Source organism: Colias philodice, chromosome 11, assembly GCF_061535455.1.
Source record: "Colias philodice isolate Cphi_HAF_F1 chromosome 11, ilColPhil1 Martin Lab GWU primary, whole genome shotgun sequence".
Taxonomy (NCBI): domain Eukaryota; kingdom Metazoa; phylum Arthropoda; class Insecta; order Lepidoptera; family Pieridae; genus Colias; species Colias philodice.
Window position 1 is genome coordinate 2,449,126 of NC_143096.1, and position 21,464 is coordinate 2,470,589.

The 21,464-nt window shown below is 28.8% G+C and overlaps 1 long non-coding RNA gene across 3 annotated transcripts; it reads left to right on the top strand.

The window, feature by feature from the left end:
- The first annotated feature begins 838 nt into the window (after positions 1-838).
- On the top strand, positions 839-19,419 carry LOC149484392 (uncharacterized). Of its 3 annotated transcripts, none has more exons than XR_016316257.1 (5): positions 839-1,154; positions 1,800-1,840; positions 11,537-11,703; positions 11,989-12,136; positions 12,813-19,419. It is a non-coding gene; the product is annotated as an uncharacterized LOC149484392 (long non-coding RNA). The 3 variants fall into 3 exon arrangements; XR_016316258.1 differs by lacking the exon at positions 1,800-1,840 and having other exon boundaries at positions 12,813-14,294; positions 14,470-19,419; XR_016316256.1 differs by lacking the exon at positions 1,800-1,840.
- The last annotated feature ends 2,045 nt before the right edge of the window (positions 19,420-21,464 follow it).

Sequence of the window (21,464 nt, forward strand, 5' to 3'; positions counted from 1 at the left end):
GTATATGTTTGTACTTACATATTAATATAATGTAGTAAATTCGTCCCATTATTATTTTAATATAGGTATATGTGAATCCTTTATTTTAAATAATTGAAATATTTTCATTTATAAGGATGGCATACTTTTTCTTTATTAGTTTTGATGATATTTCTATGAATTCAATATCTTTACAAAAAATATCTTTATAGGCTATGAAGTAGGTAAAAAATATAATGCTAAATAAAAAAGTGAAGGTTCTTTATTCCATAATTATACGCCAATTGTTTTTTATAATTTTAAATTAATAATATATTTGTACATATTATAATTTTTAATTCGCTAATTAATTGTGTTAGTTGTTCATTATTTTACATATTTGAAATGTATTATTGTCCTTTAGAAAGGTCTTGTAAATATGTAACATAACTGAAATAGGTTAAAATGATTATTGTGTTTTACATATCACATATTTTGTGAATATTTAGATCCATAAATTATTATAATTCGTAATTATAAATCATTTTTATACAAGATAATAACAATTTACATAAATAGAAACGATAAAAAATTTGCAACATGAATTACTGATTAAAAAGATATTGAATCAATTAAAATTTTCTGCATCTCTTATGCTATAATCATATTGGGAAGATTCCAGAACATCTATCGTTCTCTTTTATTCTTTATGCGTTGTCTCTTTCAGACCGTTATCGAATGTTCTAGAACTGTTATCCTACCGAAATACAAATATTGCTGGGCAATATAGCAAGCTAAGCATTGCGATGGCCTCTTTAACTTTGTCGTATAATACTGCGTCACCGGGTGAGTTCTTGGGTATAAAAGCAGCTGCGCGGGGGTTCGGGCACGATACCTATTTCATTAGAGTAGTGGAGAGGTTCGTAGGTAAAGATAAAATGTATTCTAGGTGTAGTCTCTATACCAGTAGGAATTATAAAGCTTTGAAAAATGTAGATTACAAAAGTGAATTAGAATAATAAGTCTCATATGACCTAGAGAAGATTGCATAAAATGGATAGCATCTAGAATAATCCAAGATGGCGCAGTCATCGCCCGGTTGAAAATGTAGGCTGTCGTAACTGCGTAATTTGGTTTATCATCGAAAAGATGGGAGTGAAATCGCCCCGGGAGGCAGCAAAGATATAAATAATAAGGTGGGTGTGATTTTTTATCAATATTTTATTTTGGTGAAAAAATAGTCTCAGTGTCAAAGTAAATTAACATACCTAATTTAATGACGTACATTTTACTTAACAGTAATTAAATCGCCAATCTTTCAAATTTTGGTCATATTATTAACAATAATTAGTGACTGAGTGAGTATTTAACGTGACAAAGATAACCTTGTTTAATATTAGTTTAGCCAAGTAGAGTAAACAATGCCATCATCAGCATAAATATTTCGTACGTCATTATTATTAATCGAAGTAAAAATAACGTCATGGTAAATTTTAATGCGCAATATTTGTGCAGTAGGTTTTGCAAGTACCCCATACAAAGGATAGAAATACATTATTTTTAATAAATATAGATAGATATAAGATGATAGAATATAAGTAAATCGTGTGTGTAACTTATTTCCAAATTAATTTAAAAATTATAAGTATGTATTAGGTATTTCATCGAGTAGGTATTGCTAGATAGAATATGTATTTAATTATGAAATCAAATGATGTAAGGATACGAATCAAGTTTACATAATATTGTGCCTGGTTTTAAATTTTGATAAGGTTGAAATAAAGTAGTATAATAATATGTACTTAGTTATTCATGTAGCATAACACAAACTACATTTTCAGATGTGCCACAGCTCAGTCAAGAGACTAGCGATGGATCAAAGGTACAATGCTGGAAATTTAGGACGAAAAAACTTGATAAAATCGAGTAAAATTTTGAATAAAATTGTAGGCTGAAGGCTCTTTGTTAGGCACTTAGGTAGTAAACAGATAAAATATACCTAGGTTTCAAATCCAAATACCTAGATAAGATAGATCAGAACCCAATTGACAAAATATTAGATTTGATAGGTTATATAGCGAATAGGGATAGACGTACTTATATGAGTTATTTTAGAGTCAAGTGACATAGGCAATTTTAGGATTTTATTGATAGAGCTCTTTTATAAAATTCTATAGCTTAGATATCTTAAATGAGTGTAGATACAGGTGTGTGCATACAGTTGGTAGGATTATTGGTAGAACAAGACATAGAATTACTATGACTGAATTAGGTATAATTAGGTACATAAGTTAATATTATTTGTACAAAGAAATAGGTATGTAATTACAATAATGCATTTTGTTAAAATTCAAGTATCGAAATAGGTATCGTACATAATTATTATCTAAAGGAAATTGAAATGTTAATTAGGTCTATCTGCAAGAAACGGAATTCGGCTATAAATGCTATTCATATAAATCCATATATTATAAGTTATAACAAATAATATTAAGAATTAAGATTATAATATGAGAAACAGATCGCAAACAAATAACGTGATAAATATATAAACAATGATTGATAAGTAATCTTATCGTGTACCTACTCGTAAATAAAAATCAATAACAAACAAGGAATAGGTACTTACCTACCATAATAGATATAAAAGTTAAAAAATGTAAATATTCAGTGGGTACCTATAGTAGGTTTAATTCTTTATCTAGACTTTAAATTTAAAAATTCGAGAGAAGAATTGAATACATACAATCGATGCAATAATTAATTTCTTTTCGATTAGTCAAACGATATTCATAGATTAGGTAGCAAAATAGTTTAATAGCGATACAGAAAATATTAAAAGGAAACAAGGAACTTGTTCTTAAAAAATCTTCCCTGCTGATTACGAAATAAATTACAACCATAGACAGAAATCAGAATAAGCCGAAGTTTGCATTAGGTATTTTTTTAGGGGGATTGGTATTTTGATGATTACAAAAAATTATTTAATATTAGATACGCAATGATGATCATGAAAGCAATTACTTTTTTTTCGTAGATTGGTAGGAATATACATTAAAACATTAGTTATATGAAGACATTTAAGTAGATATGAAAAAGGAGATAGTAGTGGTGTCAAAAAAAATATATATTATTGAGATAGGTACGGATTCATCTGTTCAAATGAAGGTACATATATATCAGTTGGAAATTAATAAGGACAGATACGAAGTAATAGGTTAAAGTTTTAGCATAGATTAAATACTAGGTTTAAGTAAGGAGAAATTGTAATATAATTTACATTTTACAATCGGATAATACCTAAATTACAAATGCAAATGCAATCGAATTGACAGATAAAATAATCTTAGGTAGGTAAGTTCAAGGCAGGGCCGAAAAATAAAGGTCTCAAAATAAAAATTAATTATTATAGAAAGAAAAAGTAAGCAAAGATTGATAGGTACCTAATATGAGGAAATAATTGAAACTTGTAAAGCTAGGTATAGAAAGAAAAAGTAAGCAAAGATTGATATCTAATATGAGGAAATAATTGAAACTTGTAAAGCTAGGTATAGAAAGAAAAAGTAAGCAAAGATTGATACCTAATATGAGGAAATAATTGAAACTTGTAAAGCTAGGTATAGAAAGAAAAAGTAAGCAAAGATTGATACCTAATATGAGGAAATAATTGAAACTTGTAAAGCTAGGTATAGAAAGAAAAAGTAAGCAAAGATTGATACCTAATATGAGGAAATAATTGAAACTTGTAAAGCTAGGTATAGAAAGAAAAAGTAAGCAAAGATTGATACCTAATATGAGGAAATAATTGAAACTTGAAACGGAATCAAGTAAGAAACAATATTTAGGTAAAAATTATTTATTCTATAAAGCGATACTTAATTAATTAGGTACTTTATTATCTAGGCCATGAAGACAAAATTATAAATTAAATATTGAATAGGTATGTTGACAGCAAGATTGAAAAATAATTACTATTTGAATTATGTGCTATCAATTTTTAAATTAAGACTTACAGATTATCGCAAAATTACAAAAAAAAAAATATAACGAGAAATAATGATAGAAGCATAATTTGAATCGTTACTGATTTTGAATCTGACAACTGTACAAATGTAAAAAAATTGCCATTGGAGCTCAAGCCTCCTATCTCCAGACAAGACATAACAAACAAAAACCCTTTCGAATATATTATATGATAAGGAATATAATGTAATATAAGTATCTAACGATATGGGCTGTTTATTGCACGCCTCATAAGCGAAGCGTTGAGGTGGGTACTACTGTCACTTCGCGCAAAACATCTGATTTTTCAAACTTAAAATGTCTTTATGTATCATACATTGCACTTGTAAGATAATACATACACACACATATTAAGAAAAAACACTATTTTTAACGTTCATGATAAGTTTGATGTCATTTTTGTTATTTAAACTAGTTAAAAAACAGTTTAAAAAAGTTCTGTCTTGGACGTCCGTGTGTCTGTATGTGCGGATCCTTTTTCTTGTTAACACGATAGCGACCGAATTACTTTACTAATCGAGTCTTTTTTTTTCTCTTACGCTTGAGTATGCTCAGGAATAGAACCCTTTCATTTTTCAGGGTCTGATTCGATGTGGTTTAATTGTTATTAAATAAACAAAAATAATAATTAATAAATATTTATTAAAAAAAAATTATGAGGCGTGCACTTTTGGATTTTCCAAATTATTTTTTTATACGGTATTATTTTGTTTAAAAAACTTAATTGCATACAATATTGGCCAGTTTTACTCCATTCATTCCTTGTCCAAGCAACGAACCTCGTGAACAAATGAAAGATGATATGTAATATTATATTTCGAACATACCAGATACCACAGATATAACATACCATAGGTGCGTGACAAATTGAATATATCCAAGGTAATTAAATAATATAGCGATCAACGATAGAGATATTATAATCGTTATGAACTTTCAAGTGTAAATTTAAATAAATATAAAATACAGAGTTAAGCAACATACAAATTTAATAGGTCTACACTCTACATATAAAAGATTGGAGGTCTGAAAATATATAATACCACAATATAACAACTATAATAAAAACCTGACTAGGTACTATAATTAATATATTTAGGCGTGAACAAACGAAAGATATTATATCTTAAACATACCATAGAAATGAATATAGGTACCAACGTGAAAATTTAACAGAACTTTAAAAGTACTATAATATATTATGTGGTTATTAGTTTAATAACATATATGTATAAAATATATATAACTATAATGCAATATGATAAATATATATAAAAAAACTTACTTGAATCTACTGATGGACATGTATGATTTTCGATAGATCTGTTGACGATGATAATTGATATAAAACAAACACGCATTCGTATTTATAATTAATAAGGTAATTAAATAATTATATTACAAAATATGTAAGAATAACATTTGTAAGGATGTGTATATTATTATTATAAACAAAATATAAATGTTGTGGATATTGAAATTCAAACATACCAACTCGTAACATGAAAATAAAGTGTGTATGTATAAATTATAACAATAATGAACGTAAACATAGTTACTAAAGAAGTAAATAAGGAATATAATAGATACCAATAAAGATCTCTTTATTCAAAATATAGTAGGTAGCGGTTTATTACAGATTTTTGTAAAATACTGAAAAAAATATAATTTAAACAATAATCAAAAATCGGTGATAAATCAAAGATAAATTATAAGACGATTATAATTGGTTAAATGAATCAAAAACAACATTGCGAATAGAAAGAAAAATACAAATTTTTTATGAATATAATATGTACTACCAAATTTCAACGTAAATTTGAATTTTATGTAGTAAAAATACAGTGGAAACATATAAATGTTTTATAAGGAACATATTAAAAGACAAAATTTAGTAAAGTCAAAATCAAATACATGCACTTGAACAGTAGGTACCGTGAACTGTCAAATAATTAAATTTTGAAGATTTTATTGATTAGATATCATTATTTTTTATGATTTCTATTAGTATCCAAAGGAAAATCGATTGAAAAGTTCAAAGAATAGCGTGAAATATGTTTTGTAAATTTTACTTATTCGTTAAATTGAAAAATATCTATAGGAAATATTAAGTGTACAGTTACTTGGTGTATTATTTATATTTTATAGGTAAAGGTTTATTAGGAAATTGAATGCAAAAAAAATTCAATAGTTAAAACTTAAAATAATATGAATCAAAGGATATATGTATTTATATTTTATTGGATTAATTTTTATGTGAAAGATTGAATTGAGGGAATAAAATCGAATAATGGAGATCTTATATTACCTAGGTATATACACGAGTGTAAGGTAAATATTAATTATTGTAAAATGAATAGTAGGAATTAAGCTGTATGATTACAAAAGAAGACGAGATACCATCGACATTCGACACACGGATGAAAAAAAATGAAATAATCGTAAAGTATATAACTGCAATATATTATGTACACATCAAAAATATATAATTTTTATAATGTAGGATTCATACCAAATAGGTACCTAAGTTTTAAATAATACATTAAAATTATTGAAACTTTTAACGGAATATCGAAACAGAATATTTAAATTACAAATGTGACCATGTATATGTATCTTGGCACTGCATAAGAATTATGACCTCAACGTTAGAACAATAGGTCTTTAGTATTAAATACTATTTGAAATGTAAAGCCGGAACAAAACATTGCACTCAGAGTAAAATGGAAATAATTATTATTATTTACCATAACCACAGAACAAACTAGCTAAGTACCTAGAACGCACTGGTTAAAACCTATTACTACTTAAAGTTATATTTGTAAATAATATAAATCTAAGGATATATTTATATTTTATTAGAATACAATACAAATAACATAATCGTAAAATAATTCAAATACAATTGTAAATTATACCAAACTTTCCACGCGTCGCGTATTCTTGGATCTTAAAAAATCTTTCCTTAAAAATGTTAAAATCATAATTATAAATATGTATATCATAGAAGTGAAAAAAAATAGCAAGTAGGTAGTGTATATTAGTAAGGTTTATCCGTAGCTGAGAAAGGATTTATAGTAAGGATGTTAGTAACGAAAAGGATATATAATATGTATTATTATAATAGGTAAGAATAAACAATGAGAAACGAGGAGAGAAATCACATTTCAATAAAAGTATTAAATTCAGAGATAATAATATGAAATAACAGAAATTTTTATCAAGTTTATAATACGGAATACATATGTATTTATATTGAAATAAATGTAGGTTCTAGATAGGTATACGTCAGTTTAGAACAAGGCGTTGAAAAAAAATAGGTTTACACATTACAATAAATAAATAGTCAAAAGCAAATGTCAAAACAAATTAGGTGTATTTTTATTAAATTGTGATATTTTTTGTAAGTACATATATATAAATATATTATTGTTACATTATTATTATAATAAGAACAAACTACAAAAGAATATGAAATTCTAACGACAACAATTAATCTTTGCATAAAAAGGTTTAAAATAATAAATTAAATATTAGTAATTAATAGAAAAAGAATATAAAATTATTAAATTTACGATAGCTAGATAGGTACATGATAAAATATATTTTGAAACAAAACGCATTGAAAATGCTTTTAGGAGATTATTTGGATGCCAGGCCAAAATTATTTTGTTTTGGTAGGTTATAAGAGCATTTTTTTTTTTTTAAATAGTAGGATCTGAAACAATACAGATGTTACCTAACATTTAAGGTCACGGATTGTACATTAATAAAAAAATAATAACTATTATTATATTATTAAATAATAAATTGATTAATGTTAATGTATAGATTTAAATACTCGTAGACGATTATTAAACGGCAAATAGATGAAAAAGTAAATAGATTGCTATAAAACAGATTTCTATAATAATATTATTACTGGCATAGTAATTAAAATTACATACTAATAGGAATTAAGTACGGTAATTTATTATAATGCGTTAATATAGACATTATTTTATATACGACAAAATTAAGATTTTAACCATGTTGGTAAAATGAATTGCATCATTGGTATGAGACATTTGTTAAAATCGATAAAACAAATACGAATAAAAGGTACCTGTGTAAAAACACAAGACTTCTGAAATAAGTAAATTAATTAGTTAAATGTTATAAATTTTGAAAATGCAATGAAATTTTTCTGACAAAATGTTTCTCTCAAAAAAAGTTTAACAGTTTCCAAAGCTTCGCTCGAGTGGTTAAAAGTTAACATTTGCCATATTGGAAATATTAATCTACAGGAATTTAGAAATTTAGGTGTGAGTCAAATGCATAATGGGTCTCCCCATAAAGAATAGGATGCTTCCCTGCGATAAATATCGCCAGGCACGAAATAACATAATACATATTTATAAAATATATGTATACGTTATTGCAAAAGATTGACGAAATTATTATAAACGAATTAATATGGTATACCGTGTACGATATTGGAATTGAATATTTTGTGTAGAGAAATAAGTTATAAATCTAACTCATCTAGAACTATCATGAGGACTGTATACAAATACGGGAGAATTTAAATCTGCATTTTAATTTTTTTTAATAAACTATTAATATGCACTAACACAATAATAATTATGAATGTTAACTTGTCGTAATTATTAAAATTATGATTGTTATTCGCAATAATTAATGCTAAAATTATTTTTGCATGCACATTGTTTGAATTGAAATTTAAATTAAATATGTGTAGGTAATTGTAATATCAAATCACACGGAATTTTTCTTTGCTTGAATATTTATTGGGAATTTTGGTTCATGTCAATAACATTTATTGCATGGGATTTTTATCACTTATTATCGCTTTAATTTTTGCAGTATTGTTTATTTTTTAATATGTGGTTAAAATTCTGGGCTTATTTACCATAAAAGTCGGTAAAAATTACTATTACATAAACAAAAATATCTGCGTAATTCTACAATAATAATAATTAAACAGGCAGCGATAGATGTATTCGTATTTCGTACCTATATCTTTTAATTTAGTAGGCGACACGTAGATCGGAATAGGAAGATATCAGATATTATGTTAATTTATAAATTAAAAGAATGATGATAATAGTCTACAATATATTTCTTGACTCGGAAAACAGATTTTAAATGGAATAAAAATTGTGTAAAACAAGACGTAAAGGTATAGTAGGTAGTAACTAGGTGAAATGTGTCCTACCAGACTTGTTTAGAAAAGTATACATGGATGATAAAATATGTAGTTTTAGGTAGGTTACTATTTATAGAATTGAGGGAGTAAACGAATATAAAGATTTATAAAATAGTACCTACTATCGTTATTGGAAATCAAAGAAGTATCAAAGATAATAATTATTATAAGAGTAGGTACAGTAAATATTAACTAATGAAAATTCATAGTAACTAAGTGAATTTAGGTATATGATTAAAAAATAGATATCTTTTAAAGCTTAATTTAAATAATATAATAATAAAAATTATTTAGGTACAATAGGTACGTACACACAGAAACAAAAAAAGAAACAATTGTTAACTTTATAACTACTTTATAATATATATGTACCTATCCACATCAAAATATATATATTTTTCAAAGTAAAGGATTCATAACAAGTACCTAAGTTTTAAATATCTAATAAATAAAAATGCTTGAAAGTGTTAGCGTAGGATCGAAACAGAATATTTTAATGAAAAAGAAATTAAATGAAACAATTGTTAACTATATAACTACAATATACATATTATAATATACACATAAACAAAATATTATTTTTAGAACGAAGGATTAAAAAGGTACCAAGTAGGTTTGAAAGTTTTTGCGGAATATCGGAACTGAATATTTTAATGAAAAAAAAAAACTACAAAAGGTATATTATGTACACGAAATATATATTTTTTAGAGTAAATATATTACTACAATTATAATATAATACTATACACATAAAAAATATAACATTGAAGGATTGTTATAAGAATTATAAATTAAATTGATTGAAAGAGTTAGCGGAATATTGAAACAGAATATTTTAATGAAAAAATACATTCAAATTGTATACAACTCAAACAATTGTTAACTATATAAGTACAATATACAGTTCTATACACATTAAAAATATATTTTTAAAATGAAGGATTCATGCCAAGTACCTAAGATATACATAAGTACATATAATGATTAAATTCTAGGTCTTTTAACGGAATATCGAAACAGGATGCTTTCATGAAAAAACATTAAAAGAAACAAACTTGGTACAATATATTATAGATATCCCTACACATCAAATATATATTTTTTAGAATGTATCACTAAGTTTAATAATAAATTAAAACGATTGAAGCTTTTAACGAAATACCGAAACAGAATCTTTGAATAAATGAAATTGCCAAAATTGGATCATGTAGAAATAGTTTATATTAACATACTACGCCATATATCTTGGCACAGACTTAATCGTCAACTGGCGAGCGCGAATCTCGCGAGCGCGCGCGAGTTGGCACTTTTCGATTTTGCCTACTTTTTTTGTCGTCAACTCGCGCGTCTATATAATTTGATGTTTTAATGTATAGTCAGCTACAAAAACGTTATAACAAATTTAATTTAGTTAGGTACTTACCTACTATAAATGTATAAGAAAGCTTATAAATTCTGCGACCTCCACGTTAGAACAAAAGGTAGTGTTTATTGTTAAATACTAATTGAAATGTAAATGGCGGAACAGAACATTGTACAGAGTAAAATGGAGATAATATTATATACCATAGCCACAGAATAATAGAGGAGAAACAATTTAAACTATAGGAACTTCGGTATCTTAAATATTTTAACACACATAAGTTTTATACTATATTCTAAAGATATTCTATAATATGTTTTTAATAATTAAGAAATGACGTTCACATTATGTGAACGATAAATGATAATTGTAGCTACCCTAATTATTATGAGCCTATTATTTAAGTACTTACTTGTGAGATCTTTAATAAAATATTGATACGTCATACGTTTTAGGTTTAGATATGATAAAATAAATATTGATAAGAAATAAAGATAGATTTAGTTAGATTAATGAAAATTATTGTAATGCTTATATGTATTTATAACGAACGTAAAATTAACTGTATATTATATTAAACTTTTTGACTAAAAATGTACAATATTGTTTATTCAAACCAAAACCATGTTTTATGATATAAGTAGATACCACATAATATAACTATACTTATAAACATTTACAAAGTATCCACTTTATAAATGGCGTCATCAATTATAAAACGATTAGTATAATCGTAATGCACTAATTAAAAAATGAAATGTCAGTTTATGATTTATTATTACCATTTATGCAAACAATAAATCCATCCAATAACGTCTATCAAGCAGCAATTGAAAGCGTGAAGTTTAATATGATTATAAAGTTAATTTGTAACAGCATTGCATGCGTTTACGTTCTAATAACACTTTATTAATGTATCGTAATAATTATATTTCAGGAGTTTGTATAAATAACTGTGTATTGATGGGTCGCTTTTTCAACAGAGCCGGGTTATGACAGTCAGGCAGGCAGGTCGCATAGATGACGTTGTGGTAGCTTGTAGAGCCTTCGTATACCCTCGGTCGCGACCCTTTCGTATCAGCAAGGAACCCGCTCGTCCGTAGAGAAACGTCCCCGATTAGGGATTTTCTTTAATTTAAATTAAGTACAGGTATATAAAACTAGCTCATAACATTTTTATAATAGTTGATTTGGTACACATTAAGAACGAAATTTATTTTCACTAATTCATTCAAGTTTTTGGGAATCACACGGAATTCAATTTTTAATAGATTTTTTAAATAACTTTTATTTTAACGAACATTTTCGGAACTAATAACATTTTATTTTGTGTACCTAAATACGACCTAAAAGCGTTAAATTTTTTATTCAATATTAAGGAGTAATTAACATTAGATATAAGTTAAGTAATGAGTCCGATTACATTAATTTTCAGATATTTATAAAAATATATTGGAGCTGCAGGCAGGCTTGTTCGCGATAGGAGTTAAGCTACGATAAGTCGAGATTTCAAATATCGTCGAATTTTCATTTTGAAAGCATTTGCAAACATTCGGATATAATTTGAACACCTTAATTTTTTTGTAAGTTTAAAAATAGTCTAGCAAATAACATACGTCATACTACCATTAGACAAGTTTTAAAGTTAATTATAAAATTAAAATGTTTGCTTAGGTATATCGTACATAAATTAAAGACTCGAGTCATGGAGTATATTATATTTAGAATAGACCGGGCGATGACAAATTTATAATAACAGTACAATAATTTAAGATTGCTTTAGATAATATTTAAATTTGACGCTAAGGAGATAAGTATAGTTGAGTTTAGTCCCTATTACTTCATTCTCAATAGTATCGTCAACATATAGGATATTATTTATTGTATATATTTATTAAAATACTTTTATTTATAAATACTTAATAAATAAAAAGTCATTGCTCCGGATAAAACAAACCTGACTAATACAGACAATAACTCGAATCGAATAATTTGTGTACGTAGTACGAAAACATTGTCATATAAATGTAAACATTCAAAATATTATTTTAAATTAATTCATTAAAATAATTAATAGATAGTAATTTTCATTCCTACTATCATTCACATTTGTTTGTACTTTGTTTACTAAATTACCATTTATACAAATATAAATATAGTATTCAAAATAAATTATTTTTATTTTAATAAAATGGTTGTTATACTTTTTAATCCCAATTCACTTTAATACTTAAAATACCCTCAATCTTTAACTTTCAGTTCTTTATAAGGAGGCAGGGATCAAATTTAATGCTCATTAATATCGAGGTGAAAAATATAGAAATTAGAACTAAATAGTTCTATCGGGGATACTTTTTACGTAGATCGTAGACGTGTTTCTAGTTAGATATTCGAATATGACGGAATTTCGAGCGTAAACAAGAATACAAATGAAATTTTAAGATATACCACAGAAGAAATAGAAACGAATTTTCAAGCAAAAGATAATACTCAGAAAAGACTTCGGAAAGGTCAGTCGAAGGCGTCCGTTGAAAATAGTAAAAAATTGGCAAAATACAGCATCGACATTTATGTCCTGAGGTAAAAACTTAAAGCAGTGACTAGTTGTTTCAGAGTTAGTCAGCCGATTTGTTAGCTCAACTCAGAACAGGTCAGTAGGCGAGAAATACGTAGAATGTAAAGTCCCTACACCTTTATGATTTTATTGAAAACTAAATGAATTTAAATGATAATGCGCTGAGGAAGTAATTTCGATATAAGCTGAGCAAAGGTAAAGCTCTTATTTTTAATGAAAGATCATTTAAACTAAAAGGTCCCGGTCGTCGGTAAATCTATATGCGGTTATCGAGAGTCTGACCATATCGTAAGGTAAAAGTTTTTAATGTTGTAGTTTGAAAACAGATTGGTTACTTTTACCCAGCTATCCGGTCACGGGACGAGAAGTAAGAGATATTTAGTACTTGCTTGAATTTTCCAAAGCTAAGGTCAAAAACAACACACAATTAAAGAATGATTGCAATATGGCAATAAAGATATCGATTACACCATACAGAAGGTTGGTTTAAAATATTTGCAATTTAATTTCGAATAAATAGATAAGACCGTCGGATGACTAAAACACTGGAGCAGTTTTGCAAGTATAGGTAATACATATATTGCATATATCTTAACAATCCACGATCTTTCGCATCGGAGATTCAAAACAATGCGGAAGGTGGGTTTAACTTCTTATTTTTAAATTACCCTATTACGTCGGAGCTATATCGAAAGCTGGAAGTCTGATTAGTATTCTGAAGTAACACTCGGATTATGAGTTAAGGAAGGAAGTACAAAACAAATTTTAATTAACATAAATTAACGATTGCCAATCCTTAAGGTCAGTAGCCGTGAAGTAAATGCAGATGTAAATTGTTGGTGTCGCGTACCACGACTAAGGTTGGTTTTATTAATTATTCTGTTTTCCCACCGAACTAAAGGAAAGTAGGACAATCTAAATACACTTCACTTCGGGAACTCACGATAAAATATAGGTAAAAACCTTATAAACATCTTAATACTCAACAAAACATCGTGGACATGACACTATAATAAACGCCGGAAAAATCAAGGTTAATGTGTATATTACCGAAAACAGAGAAATAATTTTATTGATTGGAGATATTCAAACAACCATGCGAGTAGATTCTGCATAATTCACAATTTAACAGCTGTTAATAAAAATCACTTGCACGCCTTAGTAAGGTTAGTAAAATTGGGCATATAATGCTTTTCATGTAAGGATCCATTAAACGTATGTAATGTTTATATATTAATTCTTGTATGTTATTTATCCTGTATTATATATTATGTTTGCAAAATTACATTTAATTTTATTAGTGCCGCTAATTGTGTTTTTGTTTCCCATAAACATCAACAGGTTTTTGTAAAGAGGATATAAATACTATATATATAATACACCCAGCAGTATATATTACACGGATATATTAATTATTAATGGAAAAATTAAATTAAATTGTTCGACCGTATTGAACACATCCTCTTTCAGTTTTTTTTTCTATATTAAAGATCAAATTGAGTTGAATTATAAGAAATATTTTAAAGCAAAAATTTACAAGATATTCAAGACATAAAGAACATTGAGCCAAGTTATAGAAAACATCTTTAATTGAAGATTATTTGAAATATGAAGTGACGAAGATACTCAGAAGATTTATTTAATTCCAATGAATATAATCAATTATGATAGATAAAACAAAATGAAAGCTCAATTAATATTAATGTGTTTAAGTGAAACAAAAATAACGTAAATGATGATAAAGGGTCATTTCCCAAAGTTACAGTTTCAGTGTGATTGTGGTATGGTTTTTTATTATTTTTATGTGGTGGGTTTATAATTAATATCAAGAGAAGTTTATGTTTGCAAAAATAGTTTGGGTGATGAGTTTCGAAATATCGACAAATAAATTCTGAATAAGGAGTAATCAGTTAGAAGCACCTAATAGCATGATTTAGTAGCTAATTGGCTATTGTGTTGATGTTGGTGAGAGTGCTAATGTTTTGTTTGTCTATCAATTATTGATAGTGTGCAAAGTATTGTGATATATTAACTTATGGTCGTATAATGGTTGCCCATATAGAAAGTTTTGTGTTAAGTGGTTGTGTTTAGTTCTATTTCTTTCTGTAATTCATTTCAAATGAATAAAGCTTTGTAATGTGCAAAAGAGCTAACACGGCGTTCAAGCTTGTTTAAAATTTATTACACATATTTTTTCGTAATACCTTCCAAATCTGTTCCAATATTATTTCGTAGGAAGCCCTTCCTCTAAATATGTTCACAGAAATTTTGACAAGTTGATGTAATACCATGAGCATCGCCATTCACCACATGACCAGTCAGCAAAGTAAATAACCAAAAAACACGGTATTCTTCGGTACGTACGTTTTAGTATGTTCACAGGTTTCCTCACCAGTTATAATACCAACGAATACTCCACAGATGATGTAGAATTTTAATTTACTTGTTACGTTAACGTTTCAAGCACGAGCTTGTGAAATGTCAAAACACTAAAAACCATCAAGAGCATTCCAATTGTCCACCTAGACGTAGGTACCGCTAACAGTGTGCTTTCAGAATTTCGTAGTCCTGTTACGCTTTGAACTGCCGCGATACAAGGAGGTGGTCTAGCTGCCATTCGATCCGTGCTTAAGGTTACAAACAATATCTACTTAGATACTAGACTCGCAGAAAGCTTGCAGGACAAATTGTCGGTTGTGACGCAGAAATCGTTCAGCAGAAAATTGGTAAAGTCCAATAGAGTTTTAATATTTAACTACTCATTTCCTACAGATCTATAGCATCGGATATGCTGAACTCGACTCTATTGGTAAAGCTTAAACTGTCATTAGATAGGTGTGCATTTAGTGTGATTACAGATTACGCGTGTCGGGTATAAAACTAATAAGGAATTCGAGATAAAGCACTGAAAGGTTGAATGATATTTACTAGATAATACGCTCGCAGCATGCTTGCAAAACAAATTGTCCTTAGACTCACGATACGGGAGAGCATCTATCGGAAACTTGGTAACATCCAAAGCTATAATTATGTTTATCTAATCCCTTTCAAATAGATGTGATTGGCATCGGACATGCTGATATCGAGAAAATAGGTAAAGTTTTGTTTTTATCCCACTTAATATTTATCATTATTAGATAGGTGTGCTTTCATGTGTGATTGCAGATGTTGCACGCCCGTCGTGAAAATTTTCGAGGATTACACATTACCCTGTAATGTATTCATACTTATGTCTTTATTATTTAGCAATATTGCTTATGTAGATAAATTTAATGTTCCCTTGAACTTAACATTTTCCTATATGGAAAATATCGTGTTTTAAATTTTTTCGCAGTTTGAATACGTCGTGATCGTGGAAATAGACTCCAAAAGGCGGTAACACTCGAGTTCTTTATTGCATGAGAACCAATAATCTTTCCCTAATTTCTTATAATCACTATTTTGGTACGCTTCTGTTGTAGTTTTAAGTGTTAGGGAACGGCTTTTTCTTAGTATGTTTCAGATGTTGAGCTACGGCTTTTCTAGGAGTTTGGCACGGAGTCTCAATAGCACTGTATTACAAAGGTCCGTTTTATGAAATAACACCTTTAATGACTTCCATTGCATCTTGTAAGCTAGGCAAAACGCACTTAATATGATTCCAGATAAGCGACAAAGCGCTTGTGACGATGCTTTCTCACTCGACTCATCCGGTAAACAAATTAATATTCTTACTATGAATAACATAATGTTATATTTTTAAAACTATTACGTTATTTTTCTATTGTATATTAGGTAGATAGCAGTTAGGGAACGATATGATTAGAATGTTTCAGATGAGAAGTGCACGCGTTCGGGAGGTTGGTCTTGTCGTCTCATTCATCGGTAAATTAAACTTTATCTATGAATGCGTGTTATTCGCAGAAATCGGTTTGTTTTTTATATTTGCAGAAAACCTGACCGCGAGGGTTCGTTAGAGCATCGAGATGTTTGCGCGGTCGAGCAATAACACAACTTACTTTTGTAAGTCAAATACATAGAAATTAAATCTTGTCGCAAAATTAAAAAAGTTACTTGGAATACATATTATAATATATTTAAACATATAATATTATTTGTCGGTTTTCTTTTATATTTAGATAGGATACGATAGGCAAACCATACATTAAATGTTTCAGATGAAATCGGCAGATCCGTTTTGGAGCTTCACCATATTAATGGTAAATTTTCAAATTCATCTTTAAAATATGTTTCGCCAGAAATCGGTTTTGTGTCGTATGTTCACAGAAAATCTGATGAGGATAGAATGTCAAAGATCCAGATGATCCTGCGTTCGTTGCGTCGCCGGTAATAAAAACACAATTATTATGGCCAAAGGCCACTTTTATAAGCAAAAACGGTTTTTCTTCATATGATTTCAGATGTCCAGGACGACATTGTGACACTGATTATGTTCTAAACACGCACTAACGAGTAGGTAATATGAATACTCCTGTACACAAAGCTTAACCCTAGGCTTAGGATAGCATCCCGCAGAATTCGGTTGTTTTGAATGATTGCAGAATCCCTGGCAATGGGCGAGTTAGTCCCGAGTCCGCCGATACGAGAGGTGAAGGTTAGGTAGATATGAATGTTCCACACCTAGATTGCATAAATAAGTGTATTTTGCATGTAGGAAGCATTTTGTTGAAGTATGTTTCAGATTTGGCCCAGTGTTAGCTAATGCGTAGAACGTAGCCGATTTTCCGGTAACCGTCGTTATTTAACGAAACAAATCTTAATATTTTACCCAGTATATTTAGGAAGCAGAGCCAATAATATATTGCAGACTGGTCGAGGTTAACGGAACAATCTAATTATGAGTAAGATTTTTGCCATGAGCTGTATAATATTATTTGTATATAAAATTATATATTTATTGCGTTATTTTATTTTTCCTTTAGCCAATAACATATTGTAACTAAATAGCTTTAGAAATAGTGGTAGGGTGCTATGATCATCTCTTCCAGGTCTTGAGATCTTTCACCATGTTTGGATATTGAGTGTCGAGGTGCATATCGCAATATTGTATATAAATAAGCATATTTATTTGAGAGATGTGAACGTTAACACCCAGTAATCCTAGCACGAGCACGATGTTTGTAATAGTATCGCAAATAATCATGGAAAATTCAAAATGGGTTGGTAAATTAAGAAACATTAAAACAATGTAGAATCTGCGTCTTTGGAAAGTGATTGTTAGAGGTTTGTTATAGTTTCGTGTGCAACTAATATTCGGGCTTAAATTTAACAATTTAATTCTGTAATATGTGGTGGTCATGAAATAGACGGGAAAGCTTTCAAAGTTAATGTCTGATTGGCGTTCAGTAATTTTTTTGCTGGTTGCGTTCATTGTTTTCATTTTTACGCTTTTGCATTAAACTTATTTCGCAACCTACACCGAATAGTTTTCTGTACAACTGATAACAAGCTAGCCTTAGGATAGTCTTATACCTCATAACGTTTTGGTGATTTCAGCACGTAGAAACAACAGCTGTGGCTAACGTTTATATTGACATATTTGCAACTTTAGTCTTACTGAGCATGAAGCTTGAACGGTTCATGGTAATCAATCGACTTCCGGCATTTCCAGCTTGTGTGGTGCATCGTTTCAAAAACTGCGTTTATGTAATTTAATAAATTGCACAAAACCTTTTTGTTGACGCCAAAATCATGTAAATCACTCCACCCGGATGATATTGTGTGCTTTGATGTTCAATTGTCATCGGTATGTTATTTCCTTGGTATTTTTTCATGTCTTCGCTAATAAACGCTTAATTTACGGTTTGCAAATTTTATAACACTACACAGGTTTAGTGTTATGCCCTATTCCTGATATTGTGATGTGTGTTCTTAATTAGTACAATTTATATTTATTCTGTTATTTATATTGTGTTATGTAATGCTTTTAATCATCTATTTAGGACTTCACAATCTACTTATATGTATTTATTTAAAGCAATTTCCTACATTTTTGGAATTCTTACACAATGGTTCTTGTGTACTGCAATGCTTTTATTTCACAAGCGATAAATTATTATTATACTTATATTGTGCCTATTTTGTGTATGATAAAATGCAATATTTTATAAATCATGTAAAAATGTATAAAAACATATTATGCCGAAGATGGAAAGTACATGTAAGTTTATATAATATATTTAAAAATAACTTGTATAAAATATAATCCATATTTTTTACAGGAACTAGTAAAATATAGGATGTTGAATGATAACTAAATGTAATTTATTTAAACAAATTTCTGTATGAAAATGAAAGTTAAACAAAGATCTATGAAATGACGATTTTATAAAATTACTTACAAATTATAATAAAACAAGGAAACCAAAAGAAGAGTTACTAAGTATGTACCTTATATGATGTATTGTAAAAAACGTATGACGGACGTTGAAATAAAATGAATATAAACGAAGTATTATATTAAGGAAATAGGTAGGCAAAGAAGTAATCCGGGCGATGACATAGGTAGGGTTAATATATATATGTATATAATATTTTATACCTACAATATATATATTTTTTGTTTGTTATTTAAGCACAAATAATGTTTTGAATTATAATTGATTAAAAAAAGTGATTCCTGTGGAGTTTCTTGCGCCGCTTCTTCTCCACAGAGGAACACTTTCCGAAGCGGTGGTAGATTTTTTTCTAAAAGTAAAAAAAAAACAATCTTAAAAATCTAAAATCATGAAATAAGTATACATAAAATTTAAAATCTATTGCAGTTGTTTTATTTTTACCCCTATACACACCTTGAATTACTTATTAGTTATTACATACTTGAAGAAAGATAGTTGATGGTGATAAAATCAAATCCATATCTACAAAACCTTGTTATTGGTGTTAAAATTTATCAGAGTAAAAGTTGATCAAAATGGAATAAAATCATATTAAAAAAAATTTGCACTAGCTTTATCACATTCCTGCCCCCCTAGTCAAGTTTTCTGTTAGCGTAGCGTTCAATAGAATAGACTACGAATGTATGAGATTGACGTAAGCTGTAGATAAACGCTAACAGAAAACCACTTGACTAGGGGGGCTGAGCCTGAACCGTACTGAACGTTTAACTAATCTGGGTTCGATCCCCGGATTTAACTCTAGTAGAAACAATTTGTAAATAGGAAAAAAATATTGTCATTTTATTTCAATATATACCCACCCGTTAGGCGCGGGACATATACAAGCGGCGCGGCGCGCATCGGGCGCACCGCGGGCGCGCCTGCCGGCGCGCCTCGGGCGCGCTGACGGCGCGCCTGCCGGCGCGCCTCGGGCGCGCTGTTGGCGTCCGAAAATGATATTTATATAGAGTGGTTAAATGCATTTTCTTCATGCATAATTTAGTAAAATTATGTTTTTTGTGCTAAAAGAGTTTAACATTAATTTGAAAGTAAGTGTGCGTTACCCAGGCAAAATGTTTTGCTTTAGAGAGATGAGACTTAAACAAATAATTAGTGTATCATGAGGAGCAATTTGTTTACTAATAGCAAAATTTGTTTGAATTGTAGTTTTTAAGTTATTTAAGAAAAACAAATTTTGCTGGAGTAACGTTTGAAACGTTACCCAGGCAAAATCGTCTTTCAAAAATTAGTTTCAGCACGGAACCAAATACATGAATAGATAGCTTTTGTTGAGTAGTAAATGTTTATAAATAGCAAAATTTGTGTGTGGTATAGTTCTTTAGTTATTTAAGATTTTGCTGCGGTAACGTTTTGGGATTTCCCAGATCTCGAAAACGGCTCAACGCAGAAGTTTGAAAAAAATACCAATAAAAGACCTCAATTTGTTTAAATTTGTTTAATCATTAGTTTTTGATTTGGTTGACGTAAACCAATGTAATTAAATGGTTTCAAAAATCAGAAGAAACGGGTTTGCAAGTAAACCAATACACTTATAACCAAATAAACAGCTGTAAAAAATACCCGTGGTTCGACGCTTGTTTACATCAGAAATATTAGATTTCATACTTTACACATTAAGAAGATAAAAACAAATTTGATTTATTTTAGACTGGTCGTACTTTAGCGATCAAATACGCAGTTCCCATAACATTAAGAAACATGGCATACTTTAAACAAATTAAAATGATTCCTGAAAATTCCTTCCTGTTAATTGCAGCTTTGAATTACGGCTCTAATGAAAGTTATCTCAAAAACAAGATTATGTCAGCAATTCTCTAATGAGCCGACCAAATTGAAAAGGTCACATAAAAGCGACCGCACCATACATAAGCGCAACCATCTGAAATGAACAGGATAATATAGATGTTGTAGCGACGACAAGCCAATTTACGAGTTACC